General features: G+C 36.7%; 1 protein-coding gene across 2 annotated transcripts in view; it reads left to right on the top strand.

Annotated features, from left to right (window-relative positions):
• The window catches only part of CHRM3 (cholinergic receptor muscarinic 3), a 248,781-nt gene that overhangs the window by 108,565 nt on the left and 116,422 nt on the right, over nt 1–23,794 (top strand). The gene's annotated exons all lie outside the window — the stretch shown is intronic.

Here is a 23,794-nt window from a genome sequence, read left to right as displayed (position 1 = left end):
GTTATTGGGATGCAACTCTACACTGGGCTTATTTTCAGGCTCCAGATTTAAAATGGAAAAAGGTAAATCCTGCACTGCTTAAACATATTCAATGTAAATAAAAGGACTTGATAAGGCAGATAAAATTCAGCAAATCACTTGCTCCTATGCTCAGGCTATGATTTGGCTTTATTTGAAAAAAAATGCTATGTATTTAGAAAAGAAATAAGGTAAAATATTTAAATGAAGGATCTGTATAAAAGCTGTGGCAAGATTTTTATTTTTTCCTCTTTTCCAATGGAAAGGTTACTAAGTAGGAGACTGCATATGGAGTATAAACTTGGTGCTTTTTACTTTTAGAAAATTTAGTTGGAATAATGTTTGTCTTGCCACTGAGGGCTGTCTGGAACACACATCTGTGTTAAACATTGTCCCAAGGTCGTCTTATTTACATTAGTTACCAAAGACAAAATTCTGTCAGGTATTTTGCAGAATAACTCTAAGGAGGGGCAGAGAGAATATATGTGCTTCTGCTTATCAGTTCTGACCTTTCTAAAATTTTAAGGCTGATGTAATTTCAGAAAAAGCGTTTATATGAACTAATTAGGTGACATTTATATGAACTAAAGGTGACATTTAGATATGACATGATAAATTATGGTATTTCCAAAACCCCTTAATTTATGTTGCAAGCCTGTTAGTATTTTCATTTGTGTCTCTTTAGGCAGTGTGAGAAGATCCTGAAACAGGGTCCAGCTTGTGTTGGGTTGATATATATATTTTAATTCAGTGAGCTTCTATAGATTTTACATTGGTCTGACATTAGCCAGAATAAATTTCAGTCTCAAAAAGATCCCAGGCAGGACTCCAGACTCTTCCCTTTGAACTCTTGAGATGATGTAAACTTACTGACTTCCCTGAAGTGGATACAAATTTATATTCCATTTTCTTGCCTTCTGAGTGACTGTTTTTTTGATCTGTAAGAGTATATGTTGTACCTAGGTGTTAGGTACACAATACACACTGCAGGGCCTTTCATGTTAATTCAGTGTAGCCAGTAGTGGGTGTGACAATGAGGTGTTACTGATGTAAAGAGATCAGAAAATAAACTGTCCCAAGTCACTGCATAATTCATTTGCTCTGGTCTGGCAGCAGCAGAAATGAGGACTGGTCTGGCATCTTGGGGCTCCTCATTTGCTGTCTTTTTACCCAGCACCTTCTTTACCCCACTGGCTCACTATAGGAGCTCCTTCAGTGCTTTGCTCAAAGTTGGGCTGAACATGAAACATTGGCTAAGTTTTGTTAGAGTTCACTTTCTTGCCAATACTAATAAAACTAGAGTGAAACTGGGAAAAAAAGAGGAAGGAACAAAGTATGTGCAAGTCATACCATAAGGGAAAATCATCTGTCATTCTCAAGCAGTTTATTCTGTTTTGGAGGAACAATGTCAATATTGAAGATGACAGATGATGACAATTGATTTATACTGCAACTTTTATGGTATCTTACATCCTATGTGTGTACTTTTAAGAAGAGATATGAAATATATGAATTCTCTGCTTTGGTTCATCTAAAGTTCAAAAAGAAAGAGCTGTCATTTCACAGAAATACTTCAGTCCAGAGATGTGCTGAGAGCACAGTGTATATCCTGTCAAAAGAGTAATCTCACATGCTATTGTCTGTGTATCTCAAGTGTTTTCAAATATACAATTGACTTCTGCAGCCATTCCCAAAACTCAGCTCTTCTGATCTTGTCTGGTATTCCTGTTGTGCAGCCAATCCAGAGCACTGGGGGGACACAGAGGGACTTGTGACAGCCCAGGGATAATTAATCAGGTGCCTTCTTTAGGAGTTTGGGATTGCAAAACAACATCAAGGGGGAGAATGATGCTTTTGAGCCTTACTTGTTTTTACAGTTTCAGGATTTTCCCAGCTCTAACAAAATGGAAAATTGGTCCTTGGGACCATTTTGAATAGCAATGAATTTTGCATAATTCTCTTTTCCTGACTTTTCTGGGATTAATGTTGAGAAATTCTTCATATTTTGTAGTGGTCTCATCACAAATAGGTATTTGCACATTGTCAGACAGATGTACCCTTAAAGTTCAATTACACATGAAGAAATATAGGAGCAGCAGTGAGAGTTTGAAATATAACCAGTACTACATGGAAAGTCAGAGATACGTGTGAAGAATAGAGATGGTAAATTCTTTACACATAGAGAAATGTCTAAATAATGAGGTGTTTTCAAACTAAGCCTTCAGGTTCTGTTAAAAGTGAGAATTCCATTGTCTGTCTTGCTTTAAGAAATTGTTTTCTGTCACCTCTTGCTCAGAACTCTGTCCCCACACCCTCCTGCTAGCAAACTGAAACTGGACTATCTACTTTGTTTTGAGATTATGCTTTTTTCCTTATAGAGAATTCTATTATCCACTGTTGGTACAGTGAGCAAATAACCAGTCAAGATTGCAAAGACAATTAAAACTGGCTGTTCTCCAAAACTTTATCTAATTGAAATGATGCATGGTGCAACTTAAAGTTCACTAAGGTACCTGCAGTCAAAGGTTTTTTGCTAAGCACAGCTGACACACGAATGTTTAATAGAATAGATTTTATTTTGTTTGTCAGGAATGCGTGTCTTGCTCCAGCCAAAGGCTCAAAGGATTTCCAGGATGTAGCCATGAGACTAAATGTTGTTCTCTGTCTAATACCTAAGTGATCCTCGGTGCCTTTTTTGTTTTGTTTTCAATCCACTTTCAGCTTGTGTATTTTTGCCAACACAGAAGTTGCCAGCAACTCTGAATGCCCAAATTTTAATTTCAAAGTGTAAAATAACTGTTAACAATGACTTTTGGATTTAAGGAATTTAGCAGATTGTTATAATGATCTGTGCTAATTTACCGAGTTTGAAAGTTAATATATTTCATTTTGTAAAACCTTAAAGAAGGCAGTAAAGTTAATTTTAAGCATGTTAGATTTTCATGTATACCCCCTTTTTTTTTTAATGCATTGGAAATTGGAAATGAGAATAGATTTCTTATTGCAAAATATTTCTGTGATCTAACATTCTTCTTGCCAACATGTCGTTATTAAGGGCATGATTATGTGTGAGTTATGTCTGTAATAAATATTGCATTTCACAGCTTGAACAAAAAGGAGTTAGGATGATCATTAAATGCAACAATAATCAGTGAAGTACTCAATTAGATTTTCATATAAACACTCTTCAGTAGAACAAGAGGAAATTACTGAACCACAATTTTCTTGTAACTGCTACAAGTTATTAAAAATAGGTATTTAAAATGCATTCTCTTTCTTAGGTAATGTATGCTAATAAATTTGCTATTCTGAAGGTAATGCTGCATTAGTAAGTAGTTGTATCCAGTACAATTTGACAAATTCGATTTGCTATAACAACCACGTTGCTTGCAAAAATATTGCCCTAGCCAGGTAGTTGATATTTTAAAAGCCTATTTCAGAGGCATGTAGAAGATTTGTTGGAACACTGAGGGGAGGTACATAAGTACTTTCCATGCACATCCACTTTTCCATCGGTGCTCAGAAGCAGCCAAGAGCCAACTCAGATCTTAAACCAAGTTTCTGACTTGCTCTGATTTATTCTGGCTTACGTAAGAGTTATGCTAGTTTCAAATATGGACTTGAGCCCATGTACTGAGGGAGCTGGGGTTGTTTAGCCTGGGGAAAAGGAGTCTCAGGGTGACCTCACCACTCTCAACAACTACCTGTAAAGAGAGTGGGGCCAGGTGGGGGCTGGTCCAGGGACGGGCGGAGATGACACAGCCTCAAGCTGTGCCAGAGGATGTTCAGGCTGGGCAGCAGAAGGAATTTCACTGTGGAAGAGGTTGTTAAACATTGAAACAGACTGGTCATGGAGTCAGTCTCTATCCTGGAGGTGTTCTGGGAACCACTGGATGTGGCACTCGGTGCCATGCTGTGGTTGACAAAGGTGGTGGTGGGTCAAAGGTTGGACTCAATGATCAGAGAGGGCTTTTCCAACCTAAATTATTCTGTGATTCTGTGACTAGAATTTCCCAACCAGCCATTGAGGCTTATCTTGGGAGATTTCTGCTGGTGAGTGGGCAAAAATGTTTATAGTATGGTATTACTACTGTAGTAACTTTGTAACCTTCCCATCCTTCTAAAATTTTGAGAGGGAAAGACAACGGCAATGGAATTTAACATGATGTAAAGATTTTAATGTACATTTTAATGTGATTTCTAGCATCCTTGCAATATTTTTCCACATGCAAATGATGCATGCAAATCAATCTTCTGGCAATAACAAAAGACAACAATTTATCTTTTATCACTACAATCTAACACAATTATTGGTGTTTATAATATGCTGTTTTCAAATAAGCTTATTGTGTGTTAAATTAGTTTCAAACAGTGTAGGTGGGCTTTTGTCCCCTTTTCACTATCAAGCCTACTTGTCATCCATGTGAATGAAACTCAAAGAAAATCTTTCAAAACTCTTCTCAAAATGGTTATTTCTTTTCTTTGTGCATGTTTATGGCATTCAATGATTGAATCAGCAGTTGAAAGTCACTGGGCTCAAGACTGGCATTAAGTGCCCACTAAAAGTTGTTCAAGTGTTCAGATGAAGACATGAAAAAACAGATTCACTAGTTACTCGAGAAATAGTCCACATAAATTTTCAGAATAAATGTTCACAATGCATAATGTCCTTTGCATAATGTCCTTCTAGAGTTCAAAATGGCACTGAGTCTAATGCAGTTCTTCACAATTTGGTTCAAAAAGTGTTTTGCCATGTAGCAAGGTCATAGAGTTGGTGTTGTTTGTTGATGTAGAGAAAATTGACTTTCTGCTTCTTATTTGAAAGGAAAAATTTGTTTACATTAGACCGGTCTAAAAATCATCATTCATAAATTATTTTCCAATTTATAAAACTGCACATTATAGTTCTTGTGCAAGTTTCCTGGTGCAGCCCACATAAGGTCAGGTGTTTAATAATCCTAGTGAAATATATCTATAGCTTATGAACATAGAGCTGTCTTCCAACTGGTGTTGCTTCTAGCTCACCCTATGACTTTTAACTGGATTCTCTTCTGGATTTAATCATGAACAATAATTTGGCAATTGTTATCTATTTCCTACATCCATCTTATGAGGATATGATGATTCTACAGTGTCAATATGAGTTTTAACAATAGTTAATAAGTGTGCCAATAGTAAAGTTGCTTCTGCAGTAAAAATGGGGTAGGATCTCTCAGTGAGCAGGTTCTGCTTTATTTCCTAACTGTGCAGTATCAGTTCCTGCAGAGGTGAACTTTAAGAACCCTAAATAATTAATTTGTCTCCAGTAATGTCATGTAAAGGCAAGGATACTCTGTGGTCTCAGCAGTGCCAACACCTTCAAAGCAGTGTTAGTCTTGGGTTTCACGATAGAGATATCCAGCTATGCTGAAGTCTGGTATTTTGTGCCTGTCACCTGTCCCTGTGTTTCCACAAAGCTGCTTGGGCAGCTATGTGCTGAAATAGATTGGAAAAGTGATTAATCTTCTTCTTCTGTGAGAGGTGGAAAAAAGAGGAAAGGAAATTGCCAAGAGATGCTCTAATGTTTTATATCATAAACCATAGTTCAATTTTTTCTGTAAGCATCCAGAGAGATTGCTTGGTCGTTATAACCATTTGACAAGTGATGTAAGTTACAATTTTCAAAGTATCATTCAGAAGCATTTTGCAATTAGATCTAGAATTGAGTCTGTGAAGTTAAAAACTGGTTAAATTCTGTGAAGCTATTTCTCTAGATTCAAAACTGTAATTGTGAGTAACTCAGCTGCAGCCACTTGATACTAAAGCTGCTGTTAACCAAAACTGACAAAAACTGTTTTCAGACATGGAACAGTACCAGCAAAAGTAAAGGTCGATTAAACTCTTTGAAGCTTTGTAGTGCTCATAAAAATGTTAATATCTTATGTACCACCAATTAGCACTTTCTATTATAAGGTGAAAAAAAATCCATTATTACATAGAGATCTTTCTAAGTTCAGTATCTCAGGCAGTATTTCCATAGTCATTAGTAACTGATCCGTACCCTACAGGATTGCCATAAATACAAATATGTGCCAAGAAGAGGCAAAACTCTTTTGTTTGTCTCTGTTCAAATTTTTATGAACGTGTTACAAGGAGTTTCTACCACCTTATCATTGCATACATCACAACAGTGCAGCCAGAGTGTAGGAGATTAGAGAAACACATGGAAGTGAAAGCAGGAGGTTAAAAATACTAGCCTAAGGCATTTCTAGCCCAGAAATGAGCATCTCACTTTGTGGAGTCAGATGCTTAGCTGACATCAAACAGGGAGCTCTGAGAGTGCAGAGTGAAAGTGCTGTATGAAATGTAAGAGAGAAAAACAGATTTTGGCTGCTGCTGTGGAGGACAGGCTGGGTGTGAAGGCAAGCTCTGTCAGTGTATTTCTCAGGCATTTCAATAGTTTGCCATGACAAGTTGCATATATTTACCTGTTGATCCTACTTCAGAAAGCAAGATTGCAGTCATGCCTTTTTCCTGCAAAGTTCCACTGACACTGATATTCTGTGAAAAATGGAGAAGCTGCTACCTGTAGTAATGTTCTCCATCCTGGAGAACTGGAATAAGAGACCAAATGGTGCATTCTGTAAGTGTGTGTAACAGAGCAGGCATTTCAGGTCTACAAAATCTCTAGAAAATGAAGATAGTATTTTTCTAACGTGCTCAGTGCTAATGTGCACAGTGCTATGGAACTAAAACAGATTTAATATGAGGTATTCAGACACAAGGGGAATAAATCTATTTTTCTGCAGTTTTTGAAATGGGTTGCAAATCTGATGCAAGGAATTAAAATAAGTTAATTTATTTAAAATCAATCACAGAAATAGTATCAACTGACACTATCAAGTTATCAATAACAGTATATCAATTTTCAGTTTATGCTAGTAACTTTTTACAATGTACTAGTATCTTTCTGTTAAGTGCTTTAATCTGTTTAAGATGCAAAGCATTCAATCCATTGGTAGCAGAAGTGGACTTTGTTACATCAAAACAAAACTTCTCACATGTGCTTCTTGTATTCTTGAATTGTATTAATTTAAAGTTAGTTAGAAATATCAGTGTTTGGGTGCTGTTTTTTTTCCTGAAATTAGTATTGGAGATAAATGTGAACAGCAAGCATTTTTGCAAAGAATTTCCCTGCTACTTGCCTAAATGCAGTTGGGAAGAGTTGTTTTTATTTCTTATAAAGACATTTAATTGCGTGCAATGGATGAAATGGACTGAAACAGAGAAATGTGAGAAGGCTCTCAAAAAAAAATTGTCAGCTAGGTGATTGGCTTTTTCACAGCATTCTATGGTTTTCTGATTCTTCAGCATGTTCTTTTGCCAGACTGACTCATCTGATTTTTACAACTTTCTTTAGAAGAAGTCTCCTCAGCCCTTTTAATAACACTTAGTGGTTCCTTCTGATCCACTTTGCTGTTTTGCTTTTATTCATGAGCCTTTCCTTGGCAAGGTGTACTAATTCTTACATCTCATGTGTATATATGAGAACTCGTGAAAATTTAAACATCTTGTCAAGATTTATCATATTATCATCTGAGGAAGCAGATGTGTTTCCTATAACTCAGACTATATTCTCTTGCCTTTATTATTAATTTTGTGAGGAAGGTTGGTTTTTTCTTATTTTTCTTTCTTAATTTTTTAACAGGTCTGTGAAACCAAATAGCATATCTAGTTATCTGTTCAAATGTTAGAAAGAATTATTAATCTGTAATATCCTTGAATAAATTAATTTATTTTTGGGCTCGCTTTTCTCTTTCCTATGCTTATCTCACTGATTCATGGAGATTTTCTCTACAGGGTTTTCACACTGACATTTCACAATTTTCAGTGTGCCTCATCACCTTTATGTCCTCCTTGTCATACTTTATAAGGGACATATGCAGAAGTAAATAACTGGTATACTGAAAAGGTAGATAAGAACAGAGGTAATGTCTCTCTATGGCAATCAGGACAATTTATTGCAATATGTCCAAACCCTGTGTCCTTTCTGCTCCCTACCTGAAGGCAAAGGAAGGCTTAGCTCTGCTCTTGTTCTGTCAGGAGCAGTGGTGATGGATCTTCATGATGTGTCTGAGTTGCAAGTCCCATCCTGGCCTTCTGAGGGCACCTGACAGTGAAAACTGTCTGGGGATAAAAGCAATATGTTTATTTTTGACTTGTCTGTAGATTGCTGTTTGCAAACAGTCTCCAGCACTTTTATGGTGTTTACATGCCTCTGCTTCCATCTTAGCTTTCTTTCAAAATCCCTGTGAAAAGTCCCAGCCAAATACAAAAGTTAAAAGTATAAATAATAAAATAGTCAGTGAGAGAAGAGTTTTTAACACACCTTTTAAACATCTTTAGCTTCCAGACTGCTGTGGCATTGATGCAGCAGTTCTCCTTGTTGCTGAAAAAAAGATCATTAAAAGGTCTATCAGGAAATGGCTCAGAGAGCTGAGGTCTAGCAAGAGGGAGGAGGAGGAACAGAGAACATCTCAGTACCAGGGAAAGACAGGGGAAGGACATGGAATTAAAAAAAATTATTTAGATGCTTAAGGGGCAACACCCACAAAAAACATAATGCTGCAGATCAAAAAAAAGGAAGTTAAGAGATTGAAATTTTGTTTATAGAGGTGGAAGGGAAAGTAAGTCAAAGACTAAAAGAAGGATGAAAGAACACATAGATTTCATTATTGCAGGTATTTTTATAAGTTACAATCTAGCTTGTCCTTTTCAAATGTGGCATGAGGTTTGTATAGCCAGCTTCAGACCAAAAGCTGCTAGCATTTCTCTTTAAAGTGTTCTTTGAATATTATATCCTGCTTAATTTTGTGAAGGAAAAAGGGGTGTTGTTGCTGCCTTGCCTTACAATGGTGGGCTAGGCAGAAATCAGGTTGGTCATGGATTTGCTTTGAGCATCCTCATGGCAGAAACACAGTTGATCAAGTGTGCTAAGAAACATAATCAGAGGGAAGAAAAAGTAGAGAATTGTATGAAGAAAACGTTGGCTCTGAAATCAGGTTACATCAATTACAATGCATGCAGAAGTAAGCTAAGTTTTGCATTGGCTCTTGTACAAAAGTTAGAGATATTTTTTTATTTTTCCCTTCCCATGCATTTTATAATATTCCTTTATTTTATATATGGACTCTTTCATCTGTCTCTTTAGAAAATTCTGTTCATTTCCATTTACTTATGTTGTTTCATGACTTCCTATCCTACTTAAGGGGGGACAAAAAAACCCAAAAAAACCAACCCCAAACCCCCCCCCTCCCCCCCCAAAAAAAGAAGTACCCAAACAACTGATCAAAAAAACCTGCAAACCTAAGGAATAAAATAACCCAAACAAAATTTTATTTAAAAAAAAAAATCTTGTAATCATGCAAAGTGCTCTGTGTTTTAGACTGCCATAACTTTTGACCCTGGCTAGTAACAATATTCTTTCATCTTATCTTGTCAGAGCTGGAGCACTATTTGGTAAATACATAGAGGTAATCTTTATGCAGCCAGTATTTAATGATGATCCCAAGGTTGCTTGGAACAAGAAAGATTCCAAAGAAATTGTCATCCTTTGTAGGAAAATACTTTTTAAATAGTTCTGTACACTACTTTTTTATTAGATTAAGTATGTAATCAGAAAACTCTTTTAGATCCAAAACTTTGAGTGCTTTGAAGTCACAATTCAAAGGGAAAGTTATCTGATTGTTTTAGAAATGAATAGTAAAATACTGCTGGAAATGCTGGTTCAAGGACAGAGCATGGGTTATGGACTGTCTCTTTATCTGAGCTCTGTGTATATCTCTAGGACATGGCAACATTCTTCTACTGTTAATGACTTTAAAGTGAGGTTACACAAACTGCTTATTTTGGAGCTATGAACAGTGGAATTCAGTTGTGGTACCTTAGAAAGAATACATACTTTTATTAGATTTCAACAAATCTCACAAAGCGTGCAAAAGCTGAAGAGGGTATAGTTTAAAAACTCTCTTTTCAAATATATCTTCACATTTATAGATGTTATTTCTGGTAGCTGAACAAACATTTGTCAAGAACTTTCAAAATATGTTGTTAATCTGTCCATTTCACTACTTGTTTATTACCTGCTTCTAAACCCAATACTGATCTTCTTCACAGTATAGGTCCCCAGGCTCACGTGAAAGAAAAAGCCCTGTTAATTTTGTATGCTCAAACACAAAACTAATGCAAAGAAAAATAAATCACTCCCATTACATTTGTCAGGTAAATTTATTCCAGGTATTCATAATGTCCCAGAATTTAGTTGTGGTAATAAGCAAGTTAGGTTTATGTTATTGCAAAAATATGTAACTAATTAGCAAGATTTAAAAAAAAAAAAAAAAAAAAACCAACAAAACAAGTATGTATTTTAAGTGCTAATATATGCTTGGGTTTAGGTGCAAATATGCTGTCCATCATTACTTATCCATTAAATTTAATTTCTTATTTCAGTCTTGTAAATCTTTTGATCAGGATACAACTCTGCAGGGATTGCCAGCCATCCTGTCCCATGAGATGTTCATCCACCTTTTTTTCCTTCTTGGATGGCAATCACAGGATGCAAGTGGCAAGTTCTTGAAAGATATTTTCTGACATCTGGCTCTTGATGGGCTCCTTAGGCAGCTGGGCTTGACGTGCTGGAAGAACTTCTGAGCTCTTCTCATAACAAAGTGACTTCTTGGCCTTTAAAATGTGCTCTCTCCAAGTGCCCTGTGGAAGTGAGATGATCTGCAAGTTATATATTGCCAGAGAGCCCAAAGATGCAGATTGCTGTACAGCTGGGAGCTGTAAATGTTCAGTGTAAATTGAATATGCTGCACATCCACAAGGCATGGCTGCTGTGTTTCACATCAGCGTGTGGAAAACCTCAAACGCATGAGTTGTAGCAAATAATTTCAATAATTATTGGAATAACAAGGCTCAGAATAGAGGCAAAGGAAGAGAAGGCTTAGACACTTCTAGTCTAAGTTGGAAATGAATATTTGTTCCATATGTGAGTTTTGTCTGTACGTTAGTTTTTCATTTTTTGGTATGCATTCTAGGGCTTTAGTTCTGTATTACAATTACATGGCTAGGGGTGCTATAGCCAGTGGGATTTCAGGCACCCTGAATGAGAATGTTTACCTGTAAGTACAACTCAACTACTTTTTTTGGTTGTTTGGGGGTTTTTTTATTGATGTTGCTGTTTTTTGGCATGGAGATTCAACTTCAAGTTTCAGGACAGCAAAACATGTGCCAGCCTAGTATTAAAACAGAGGTCACAGAATATTTTGTGTTCAAGGGACCCAAAAGGATCATCAAATGCAATTTTTAAGTGAATGGTCCATATGGGAATTGAACCAAAAACCTTTTTGTTTTTAGCACCAGCCTCTAACCAGCTGAGCCAATCTCAGGTGCTGTTATGTTACCTTTGGTAACAGGAAACCTAAACGTAGAAAGCATCTCTTTTTGTCAATAAAATTAAATTGTTCTTGCCTAACAAAAAGTGGACTTGACAGTTACTTGTAAATAATTGCTTTCTGTTTTTTGTCACTGATCGTTGTATTAGATAATCAAGATTGTTGTTTTGATAAGAATTTGACAGGAAAAAAAAGAAAAAAAAAGATAAAACTTTAAGAAGTTTTGGTATCGCATTTAAAACAAAAAAAAAAAAGAAAAAGAAAAAATGTAGGGAAACACCCCAAACCATATTTCTGTTGAACTGTTTTCTAAGATTATTTTCATTTTTTTTCAACATTTTTCTGCATAAATCAAACCTGATTATAGCTAAAAATTGGAAAGCTCAAAGAAATAATTTCACTTTCAGTAAGCATATAAAATTGGAATACTTTTATATCTGCTTGAGCTTTATTTGAAGAAATAACCTTAATTGAAAAGACTACATATGGCTGGATTCTTTGAATTCCTTTAGCAATAAAAGGTATTTTTATCTTCCAAACACCAACAGTACGATGATGTTAAAATGCCTTCTTGTAAAGAGGAACTTGTTTTTTATTGCTACAAGTGAAAAAAAATGAAATCCCAGAATACATTAGGAGGAGTGAGATCATTTTCTAATGGTTCCTTTTCCTTTTCTTGCTATGTTAGCATTTAAACATGTGTAAACCTGAGGTAAGAATTTGCTATTTTTATCACTTCTGAACAAGTAGAACTTCTGTTTAATAACAAAGAAAGTTTTTCATCATTTAAACTCTTAATATTGAATAAAAATGGATATTTCTCTAGTCAAATAGATAAAACACTCCTCAGAATCAGCTGAGATATTATGTAGAGATTAAATTTAATTCCTTTCTTTTGTTTTGATTTATTACTTTCTTTGTATCTGTATTTTAGTCTTGGTGTTATATATTTGTTTAAAGGGTTTTTTTTGGTTTTTTACTTGTATCTTTACAGATACAGAATTCCCAAGTAGCTGATCTTCTCATCCTGTGTCTGGAAAATTAGGTAGTAGATACAATTAATTTGGACATAAGAAACTTCAGTGGTTCCCTGACAGAAGAAAAATTTAATTTCCTTGTAGTGAATGAGTTACAGTTCAACATGTTTTCAGATATAACTTGCAGGGCATTGTTCTGGAGTGTGCCACTGCAAAACATGTAGCAATTTTACCATCTTCCCAATTCTTTAAGGAGAATTCAGCAAACTACTTTCTTAAACCAAGAGATAGAGTTGGATTGAAGAATGTGTAGATCATGCACTGTAAGCTAGGAGGAAATGGTCCTGTATTGAAGAATTTCTTCATTAAAGAAAATTTAAAAAAAAAAACATTAAAAAAATAAATTAAAAAATGAAAAAAATAAAGTGTAGCTATAAATTTCTCTGTGAGGCTTTGTTTTGGAGCATGTGTGGTTCCTCTGTTCACTCTGGAGCTAATCCTGGCTTGAGATGGGATTGTCTGTGAGGAGCCCACCGGGACTGCTGTGCCATCAAGGCTTGCAGGGTGCTCAGTGCAGCAGAAAAAATGTGGCAAAACCTAAAAATTCCTTTCAACACTATAATACAAATCACCTAAGCTTTCTGCTTCTGCAGTATTGGATTGGGTTTTGGGTGAGTTGTTTGGATTTTTTTATCTTTCACTAAAAGTTTTTGCGTCTAGGAGTGAATAAAAATGAATTTCATCAATATAATCTTTTAAGAAACAGTGACCTTAATTCTTCATCTGGAGTGCAGTGCACTTAGAAGTGGAAAAGAGAGACTCCTTTGCTTGTGTCTCTTCCTTTTGAGGTGAACTTTGGCTTGAGTAGAGAATCTAGGTTGCAGCAGTTTGGTAACTGGAATTACTGTGAGGTGAGGATATGGCCAACAACAAACCACTTCAGAGCAGCAGACTAGGTTAAAGGTGAGCTTTTTTTCTGTAATCTAATGTGGGTTATGGGGTTTTTAATAATCCCAGACTTGTGAGAAGAAAACTAAAGTAAAGCCCAGAAAATCTGCAATATCATTTGGTAAGTACAGTTGCACTGTTTAAACAACCAGAAACAAGCTGTGGAAGATACCTGCTGAGTGGAGTTTCCCCTCTTCCCCTAAACAAGGTGAATACTTCTTCACTGAAGTATAAAATCCTAGGGAAAAGGTTGTGTCTAAATAGGCACAGATTGGTTGCACATCAGTTTGCTGGAGAGAGGATTATAAGTTTATTAAGTCATTTGAATGCTAGACTGTTTTAAAAAAGATAGGGTTATTTTAAATAAAAGCAGTCATCAAAGTCATGTTCACTATAAAATTCTTTTCTCTGCATGAGAATAAATCTCTGTCTCAACAAACTTTGCTTTGAAGTTCACCTCCATTATATTTGCAAGTAAGTCACCAACAACTGCTCTGTCTCTGCCTGAAATAAGATGATTCCACCTGGTTGAAAGTTTATAAGCCTCAGCTGGGAACTTGCATTGCTGGACCCTTGCTATTACCCATCATGGGTTTCCTTACACTTCTTTCTTCTTTTTCAGAGTGGTAGGCTTTTAAATAAATGGCATTTTTGCATCTAATACATATATGGCAGTGCTTGAGGCGTCAACACACTTTTTATAATTTCATATTGGTTTTTGAATTTACAGTCTTATTAAAATGTTGCCAGTTTTTCCTTTTGTTTGCCAGGCTGAGAAAGAGCTATTTTTATACAAAAGGCAGAACCTTGAAAAGTTGACTTGCTTTAATTAATATAGTAAGGAAAGAAAGTTTTGTAGATGGAATTTGTTTATTTGCTGCAAGGTTTAAATGCTGTCCTTGAAAATTACTAGCTATTAAAGAACCTCCCTGTGATTTGAACTGATATTGCCATTAAATCAGCGCCCCATAAGAAAACTGCACTATTTAAAAGAATAAATGACACCAGAAGCAGTTTTCAGCAGTGCTTTGCCAATCTTCCAAAATAGCACCAATATTGAGCAATTAGGGATGCTTGCTTCTCTTTTTACGTTGTTTTTTCTTCATGGGTGTTGATACAGGAATTCTTTCACTGACTTAATGTAGAACAAGATTATGACCTTATTCCTGGACTATAAAAAAAAGATATACAGATTTTTTTTTTCTTCTTTAACAAAACAAAACTAAACAAACAGCAAAAACAAAAACAAAAACAAAAAAAACAAACCCACAAAAAAGCCTTATAATATTCAGAGTAAAAGCAGCTGCTGAGCTGCTGTTCCTGTCTGTAACAAATATATTTACTTGGCTGGCAGCACTGTTTTGAAGAAATTAGGAGGGCATGAAGTACTGCCTTAATGCAGATTGAAGCTATCGATGCTTTATCAAGGTTTACAGTGGAAGATGGAAGATATCTGCAGATCAGAGAACCTGTACTGGAAGAAAGATGGTATGAGTGGTGCCTAAAGGGTGATGATATAGCCTCAGAATAAAATTGTGTTCTCAGAATAGTCTGGTCAATGCAAGGACAGTCCCTTTCCTGTGGATAAGGGTGGTTAAGGGATACATTATATTTGGAACAGACAGAGTAACACCTGTCTCTCCTCCCTGCTTCAGGGCTTAGTCCAAGAACATGCCATCCTTGGTAGAGCTCTTGTCAAAAACCAGAGTTTAGCTCTGAATCCTGAAGCCAGCTCCATTGACATATGTTGACAAAGATTGGTGGTGTTATGATTTTCTCTCTAGCTAACATTACCTGTTACATAGTTATACACATCAGACTCATTTCCTCCTTGCACATTATTAATGCTTAGTTCATGAATGCTGCTAATTAAACAGCAGCAAAAAAAATCAGGTAGAAATACAGGAATTAATGAGCGAGTTTAGTTACTCTGGCAACTTAGAAATTTAGTTTAGCAATCAGTGGATTTCAGACCACTTTCAGATGGTGGGGAAGAGGGTGATGTTTTCTGGCTTAAAAAGTCTTCAGACCTTGAGTGTGCCACTGCTTGATAAGAAGGAAAGGGATAGATTTTTATTCTTGGCTTAGTTTTGGGTAGAATCCAACTTGCCTAAAGTTACCTGTTTAGGTATTGCATCTTTAATCTAAATTAACCAGTGGGCTTTTTCCTGTGATCCTGGGTAGAAGCTCCTGCAAAGAATGATTCACATCAGAATAAGATAAATATTCAAGTTCCATGGTATCAATAGCCCTCTTCAGGGTATTTCTTACATCTCTGGGAAGTTAAGCCATGGGGATATTTATGATGGAAAATAATTGAGTACTTTTTAGAACTGATGCAGTTACAAATTTAGTATCACTGCAGTGGTATTATGCAGTTAATTCAAAGTTACCTATACTGACACCTTTTTGGCAAGGAAAACAAAAGGCATAATGAGTTCTGTTGGTTGTTCTGCATTGATATTTTGTTATACTAATGTAAGACTGTGCTCAGCCTTGAGGGTTTTGACTCTCTCTTTGACATTCCTTTTGCTGCATTTAGAAAAATAGCTGAGCTTACTGTCTCATTTTCTGTAATGTCAGCAAGATGCATAATTTCTGTAATTGCATTGTTAGCTTGTAATAAATCAGGACCTTTCTCGACTTATGAACTCCATGAAGATGATCGCAGAATTTTGTCTGTTAAAGTCTTTATTAAGTGATTTAAAATTTTATCCCAGTGAGAGCCTTTGCTTGGGCTGATGGTGTGCTAGTATTATGTTGCCTTCCAGAGGCAGAAAATATCATAAGATAATCCTGCTAAAGATCTTAATTGTCTCAATACATCCTAGTGTTCTTTAATTCCTCTAAATTAATTATGCAATTTAATATTTTTATTAAGTCTTGAATTGCATTTCTTCAGCAGAAACATAAAGCTAATGTGATTGTGTACCATAGGAATGGAAGTACCTGTGGTTTTAGGGATTGTTCCCCAACGTTGCAATTACTCAGTAAATTTCCAGATCAGAACGTTCATAAAATGTTTTACTGATATGTTCCTGGTGGCCACTGAATATGTACTTTAAAAATCAAAAGCCACAATTACAGGATACTTCAGAAAGAGAGTATAAGAAATGAAGGCTATTGCCAATAGCTTAAGTGCCTGTAAGAGTGGAAAAGATCACATTATTTTTGGGAAGAACACTGCTTCTCATAGTCCAGGGAAAGGCAGTAATAAAGCCAAACACAGCAGTCCCTGCCAATCTAACCATCTTTTCATCTTACCTTTGGATTTGGCTATTGGCTTAAAGATAGTTTAGTTTAGTTTAGTTTTTACAGAATATAGCTAGATACCTGAAATTTTTAGTATTGCTAGTAGGTAGCATTGGTCCACATGGCTTTGGGGTTAGTCTGGTATGCTTAAGCTTTCCTTGAAGATGAAAAGGGTTTTCCACTTCCATACTTCAGCCTGTAACAGAAAGAAGACAGATATGAGTCCTCTCCCCAGTTTCTAAGGCATCTAATTTTTCTGAAATATTTAAAAAGTTGCCTCCAGTCATATCATCTGTCAGGAGAAGCCCATCATTTTCTTTGCTTTCCAAAGCAACACTCTGAAAACTGTATATACAGGAAAAACAGAATCATTATGCTTTAGGGAATATCACTTTGGTGAATGTATAGAAACAACACTTTTTCTTTGATTGAATTGAAATACAGAAGGAAACATGCATAGGAAAAGCCCATGTTTATTCCAGCTAGAAAATGTGGCTGGGGCTGCCATCAGTTCACAAGAGAAAAGCACACTTTTACATTTTGTCTAGGTGACAGCACTGTCATTACTGTAATGACCTGAGAGATTACAGAGAGCAGAGCAGTGCTGCATGGCAGGAGTGATTATACTGAGCCAGCCACAAGTGCCTGCTCTTATGATACTGCCCCTGGAAGTCAAAGCCTACAGACAGCACACAGACCTGGTCTGCTCTGATCTCTGTCCTGGTTAGGGTACAGGTCATTCTGCTGCTTTCACAGATACATCCCATTATATCCCTAATCTCCTGTACCAGTTTATGTACTTTGGGGTCGTTTACACTGTTTTACTCATATTAACTCATCTGAGCAAATGTATATCAGCAACAGATGTTGATTACTACTGCCCTTGGTAGTAATCAGGTCCAAGCTTTTCCTAATGCTCAGAATTAAATAAATCCCGAGCAAAGCTAAACCTGCATTATCTGAGCAGAAGAGTAAAACTGTGATAGCAAAGCCACTGGCTTTTATTCCCTGGGCTGTCTAGTTTTAGTAGAGCACTGGGATGATACAGTATACTTGGGGATCTGATTTGTTGTGTAAGTTCTGTATTTAACAACAGAAGGTGACATGACACAAGAGCCTCGTGTCCGGATTTTTATCTTTCCACATATCATTTCTTTCTTTTTTTTTTTTCCTTCCTCATCCCTTCTCCCCACCAGGCAAAAGCTGTTTAGCATTTTATTTTGTATAAGCAAACAATATATATAAAAAAAAAAAAAAAAGAAGAAAAAAAAAAAAAAAAAGGAATATTCAAGATATTGATAAAGAAATTATTGAGTTTTTTCCAATACTGACTCAATACAAAATTGATAACAGATCTTTAACTTCAGCTGCACAGAGAGCCATTCTGCAAGTGATCTTAAGAGGTTTACATATTTTCAGCCATGAGCAAAGGCATGTTACAGTCCCAAAAGATGCTTACCATATTCTCCCATAGGGGGTCAGGACTGTTTCTGCACAGTGAATCTGTGGGGACAGGGGTTGTGGTCAGCTGCTGGTAGCTCCTCTCTGCCCCTCCTTTCTCCAGCTGCTCCCTGTTCCAGCCTGAGGCATCCCCAGGCTGCTGTGCTTTAGGAGAAGCCTGCACCAGCCTGGGCTCTCCATGGGCCACACATCCCACAGGACTGCCAGTGCAGCTGCAGGGCTCATCCATGCCCTGTGCTGCTTGCCTGGGAGCCAGCTGCAGCATGAGGCATCCCTGCCTCTCTCCACAGAGGAGCATGCACAGGGCTGCCCACAGCAGAGCTGAATCCAAGGATTCTTGGCTGATTTTCTTTTATTGTTTCAAGTGACATTCGCCCTGGAGGTTGTGTCAGTGCTGCTGTGTTTGCTGCTGTCCCTGGGGCATGCAGGGATGTCTTCTTTACCTTCCCAGGGACCCTCTGGGTGCCTGGGAATAGCCCCAGGAGATGGCATGGACATCTCCATCAGTGACCCAGAGTCCTTCCCCCAGGTAGGGGAAGGCACCTGCTCCACAAGAGCCTACAGCTTGTCTCCTCTTTTTGCTTATAAACATCATTAATCTCATAATTTCTCATCAGATGTTTCATTTAAATGTTTGTTGGGTAGTTTTGTGTATCTTTGATACAAAATGGAGTTTAGAAAGAAATTTATGATTACTTGGATTTTCCAGTACTGCCTGGCAGACATAGTTAGGAAGGGCCAAATTATGGGACATTTCCTACCTGGGTATTCCAGTGAACAGGCTGCACATTTCCATTAGCAGGCTCACAATCCCTTTTCAGGAAAGCCCATCTGCTTCCAGCTGATAAAGCAGCATATTACTCACTGCACATTCAGCTGCCTCATGATAATTCAAAATTTTACTTGTGCTTTCCCACTTTCTCAGATTTGACACACCAGACATATCTTGTGTACATGAGTCACACCCAAATATTTCCTCAAATGTTGAAAAGTCTACTGTTTTGTGAAACTTTTTTTTCTTTGTGTTTAGAATAATCAATTACAGTAAAAACCACCTTAGGGGGGTTTATTAGTTGCAGAGATGGGTGGAGAAAAGGCTATCAATACAGGAGTCATTAATATCTTGAAACTTTTGAGTAGCAGTTAAAGTGAAACTGAAAGAAATGGAGCAGTATGTTTGCCTGGGACATATTTTTCAGATAAGGCTGTCTTCCACAAGAAGGGGTGTGGGGTTTTTTTTTGATGCATGTAGTGGAGCCTAATCTCACTCTAAGTAGCTGGATGGATTAGAATATTTATAGACTAAACAGTGCATGGAAGGGATTGGTAAAAACAATTAAGGATACCAATATGAGAAATGAACAATCAGGAAGGGATTAATCAAAACAGATTTAGATGTGCTGCATAATGGATGGTGAACAAGAGAACCTCCTAAAGCTTACTTCATCTCATCCTAGGGCCAGCAACTAAAACACATCAGCTCTGTTGAATTGTTCTTTGGTGTGGTAGCTTTTCTTGTATTGATTGTGCAGCCTGTACTGCTCAGGGGCAGATGCCTGTAACTGCAAAGATATCTAAAGTTAAGTAGAACCACCCTAAATTATTAATGCAGATAACTGTACACTAATAGTGAGCTTCCTGTGTTGGTCATTATTATCTCTTAGTGCCATATAAAATTATACATGACATTTAGAAGATTTCAGTGTGTAAAATAATAATCCTTGTCAGAGACACTAGTAGTCAGGTATCAGTAGACACTTGAAGAAGCAACAGTCTAAAGCAAATTTTAAGAAGCTTTCATGGTTATATGTCAGATACATAGAAAACATAAGTAATAGAGCAATTAGATTGAAGTATTCTTCTAGTGTATTTTTTCCTGATGTTTTCCTTTTTCCTAGTTGCTTGTTCTACTGTTTATTCAGACACTGTAGTGCCCTTCTGAGATGCTTTGTGTGTGAACAGAACTGAGCTGAACACCTTTATCCTGAGCCGTCCTGAGTATTGCCATGATAGGCACTCAGCTTTGTCCATAAAACACTGAAGTCACTATTCTAGAGTGAAAACTGTGATATGTCTGGATTGGTCAGTTTTTGAGCTATGAGACTGCCAAATTAGAATCATATCTGAAATATTTAGATTTTGTTTTACCATACTCCTCAGAACTTCAAACTGAAATGAAGGCTTCTAGCTCTTCAGAAGCTGAGAGTTGGCTGAGACAGTACTGTGAATTGACAGGAGTTCACTGAGAACATGGTCCTAAATCAGGATGTTAATAATCAGTTTTTATCTCCATTAAACTGAACAAAAGTAGCATAAAATGATTGTTTTCAGCATTCTTGAACAAATAAAAGTAGAGCAAGTTGGATGAATTTGTTTGATACTGAATTTGTCCCAGCAAAGAAATTCTGTTCTGATCTACATGTTGCACCTTTTTCTGTTGTATCACTTTTCAAGTGTACAAATATTGCAGTTGCAATCTTTTACCATCCATCTTTGATATTGTTTTGGTCCAGAAAGATCCTAACTTCTTTCTAATGAGATCCACTGAAAGAAGTACAAGGCAGAGATGCTCCTTCCAGCTTGTGGACTTTTTTATGTCTGAAGCTTAAGAATCAAATTATTTTCTGCTCTTTAAAGTCCATTGAAAATAGAAACTGCCCTTTTGGTGAATTTTTTTTTTTTTGCATCAAGATCATATTCATTATTATTCATATTCATTCAACTATTAAAATGCTTTTTTATCTATTTAGGTATCTCTGTAGGCATTTTTGAGGTTGAAAAATGTGATGTGAAAAAGTGTTGATTTTTATTCGGTTATTTCAGCAAAAAAAATAAAAATACATAACTAAGTCAAGTTTTTGAGACTTTTTTTGTCATCACAGCAAGGCAAAAATTGAACATAATTCATTTAAAAGATCCCAACACATGAGATCACATTTATCTCTCTTGACACAAACTCATGTGAAATACTTGCCTTATTATGTATAAAGTTTTACCAGTGTGAATTTTATTTTTCATAGAGAGGAACCTACTTCATGAAACATGGGAAGTAATTTTCTCAGTGCAGAGTCAATGCATGCAAGTTTGTCTTCTGAAGTAAACAGGGTAGAAATTACTGTATCCTTAGTTTTGCTTTCCACAAAAGTACTTTACTTACTTAGACATTCTAGTCATTCATTTCTGGCATTCCAGTCTCAAGTGAGGTTTTATCGAAGATAAATAAAAAGCTAAAGGCAGCACACAGGGTCTCTTCCTGATTTAAGTAGGGATTCTCATGAATATAGGAAAGGAATTGTGCAAGTCATAAAACGTGGTTTTCAGTTCAGTTTCTGAGTGCCTGCCTATCCTGACTTTTTTCTTTTTTTTCTTTTTTTTTCTTTTTTTTTCTTTTCTTTCTTTTTTTTTTTGTTTGTTAGTTATTGAAATCACAGCTGTATTTGTGATGCCACAAATTTCAGTCCTCTCCTCTTCATAGTGTGTCCATGTGTGCAGAGCATTACTGAAATTCCTTGGCTGTGCTGCCACCCAGACCACACCCAAGCTAAAATCCTGCTAGGACCAGTCTCACAGTTTTATGGCAGAATTTGGGTGCCAATGTCTATAAGCACTCCTCAAATTAAATTTTCTAGCACAGACATAGTAAATGAGGTTAAAGATGACAGATGATGGCTTAAAGAGGTCCAGGGTTCATGCTGATAGCTGGAATGGGGCTTTGGGGGATTTGTTGACAGGGCTGTTCAGCTGGAGCTTGATGTTCTGCACAAGCTGGATTGTCAACTGGCCTTGGTCACTGTTCATAGAGAGGAGAGTGTATTAGCTTTGTAGCTGAATGTGCAAACAGCACAAGCTTATTTGAGGAGACTTAGTTTATTGTAAATTAAGGCAATGAATTCCAAAGCTCTGAGTCACAACCTGCATTATTAGGCATGTAAAACTGGATTCTTGGTAGTAATGGCATAAAACTAAAATGTACTAGAAAATTATTGGGAAGATTTTTTTTTTAATTGAGAATAGCTAGAAAAGCTATTTTCGTAATAAATTAGTTTTTTGCTAACCTAAAGCATAATAATTTGATAAGAGGGAAATTATTAAAATTCAAATTTTAATTGCCAGACACCTAATTTCCTCAACTAAAAGGAGACTCAGCTAACAAAAAAAGGCTTCTCTTTTCAATTGTTTTTTAGTCTTAAAGGTTTGCAAGTTACTTAAAACTGATTTTGATCATGTAGCTGGGTTTCTAAAATTATTTTTCTGCATTGATAGTGTAAATAAGAAATCTTTTTCAACCTTTACACTTTCTGAATTAAATAAATGGATGAATTAATTTTTAAACATTCAAGTTTTTTTTAAGAGTAATTCACATTATTGGTTCGTGTTGCCAACACTGTAAGCATTCCACTAATGACCTCTAGGGACCTCAATTAGTCAAAAATTGGTATGTGCTGTGCAAATTGTAGTTTTACTACGTGAGTGAATTATAAGTGTGTGTGTAGATTCACTGCTGCATTGCTGGAATGAAGTGCTAAAATCAGAGCTGCTGTCTTGAGAAGTCTGAAACCATCCTTCCTGAGCAGAAAGGTCAAGCTCTAGTGCCAAAGGCTCCATGAGATCATTCCAGAGTGAAAACCCTTTCAGGTGGGAAGGGGGTTAATGATGCATTTGATCTCCCTGGCTGCTCTTTGCCTCTCTGAGCTTTGCCTCCTGACCCTCAGTACAGACTCTTCCTTGTGGTGTGCTTGCTGTGCACTGTCAGTCTGGGAGCAGAGCATTATAGTGGTGTAATGGCTGGCAAGAAATGCCCTGGAAAATAAATGTTCTAGGAAGTGAGTTTGGAGCAATAGTCTCTGATCCAAACATAGACCCTGGGCTGGGAGGATCCATTTCAAAGCCTGCTCTTATGAAAGGGCTGCCACGCTGACATGTCCAGCTGAGAACTGCTTTGCACTCCTTGTAAGTCAGATTATATAAATTCTGGCCATGCTTCATCTGATTTGTTTAATTTCCCTTCATTCATTCAAATACAGCCTCTCTTGTGTTCATTTGGTTTAAGGGGTTGTTCAGATTGGTTTCCTCTCTGACTCTTGGCACTTCCTTGACGGTACAGGGTTGGTGGAGGGAACAGCTTTCTTCCAGGAGAGTGTTTTACCAGATTAGAGGGAGTCCTTCATAATTAAAGGCATATCAGAGCTGTGTTACAAGTGCTGGGCTGGCAGGCAGCAATGCACATGGGTAGTAAATGTGTATTATCTTCCCTTCTGAAAATTAACTGAATATTATGCTGAAAATTAAGGAATATAGTCCTGGCTTTGTTAGTAACCTCACCCTTGTTGTTGCTCTTGGGTTTTGGTGGTGTTTTTGGGGTTTTTTTTCTGAGAAATATGCAGCATAACAAATATATTCCGTCTCTGGTCTGTTTTCTTCTGTTTATAACACCTGGGAGTAAAATCCCTTGGCATTCTAGTAAAGGCTGGGACATCTTGAAGAAACATTAAGAAACTTCTTGATTGGATTCACTCTTCTGTGTTTAAGTTATTCAAAGGGGTCTGGAAGCCTTAGGCTGCAATGGCATGCAGTAAATGGAATAATAATGGTATGTGGTTCTACTTGGCCCTAATTACATGTAATGAAATGGAGCATGGTGGTCAGTCATTAATCTTTCTCCTACACTGTAAATTCAGACATTTACAACTTCTGCAGAGGAAA

The sequence above is a fragment of the Oenanthe melanoleuca genome, chromosome 3, assembly GCF_029582105.1.
Source record: "Oenanthe melanoleuca isolate GR-GAL-2019-014 chromosome 3, OMel1.0, whole genome shotgun sequence".
NCBI classification, from domain to species: Eukaryota; Metazoa; Chordata; class Aves; order Passeriformes; family Muscicapidae; genus Oenanthe; species Oenanthe melanoleuca.
The sequence above is the reverse complement of the archived record's forward strand: the minus strand, read 5'-3'. Positions and strand labels throughout refer to the sequence as shown.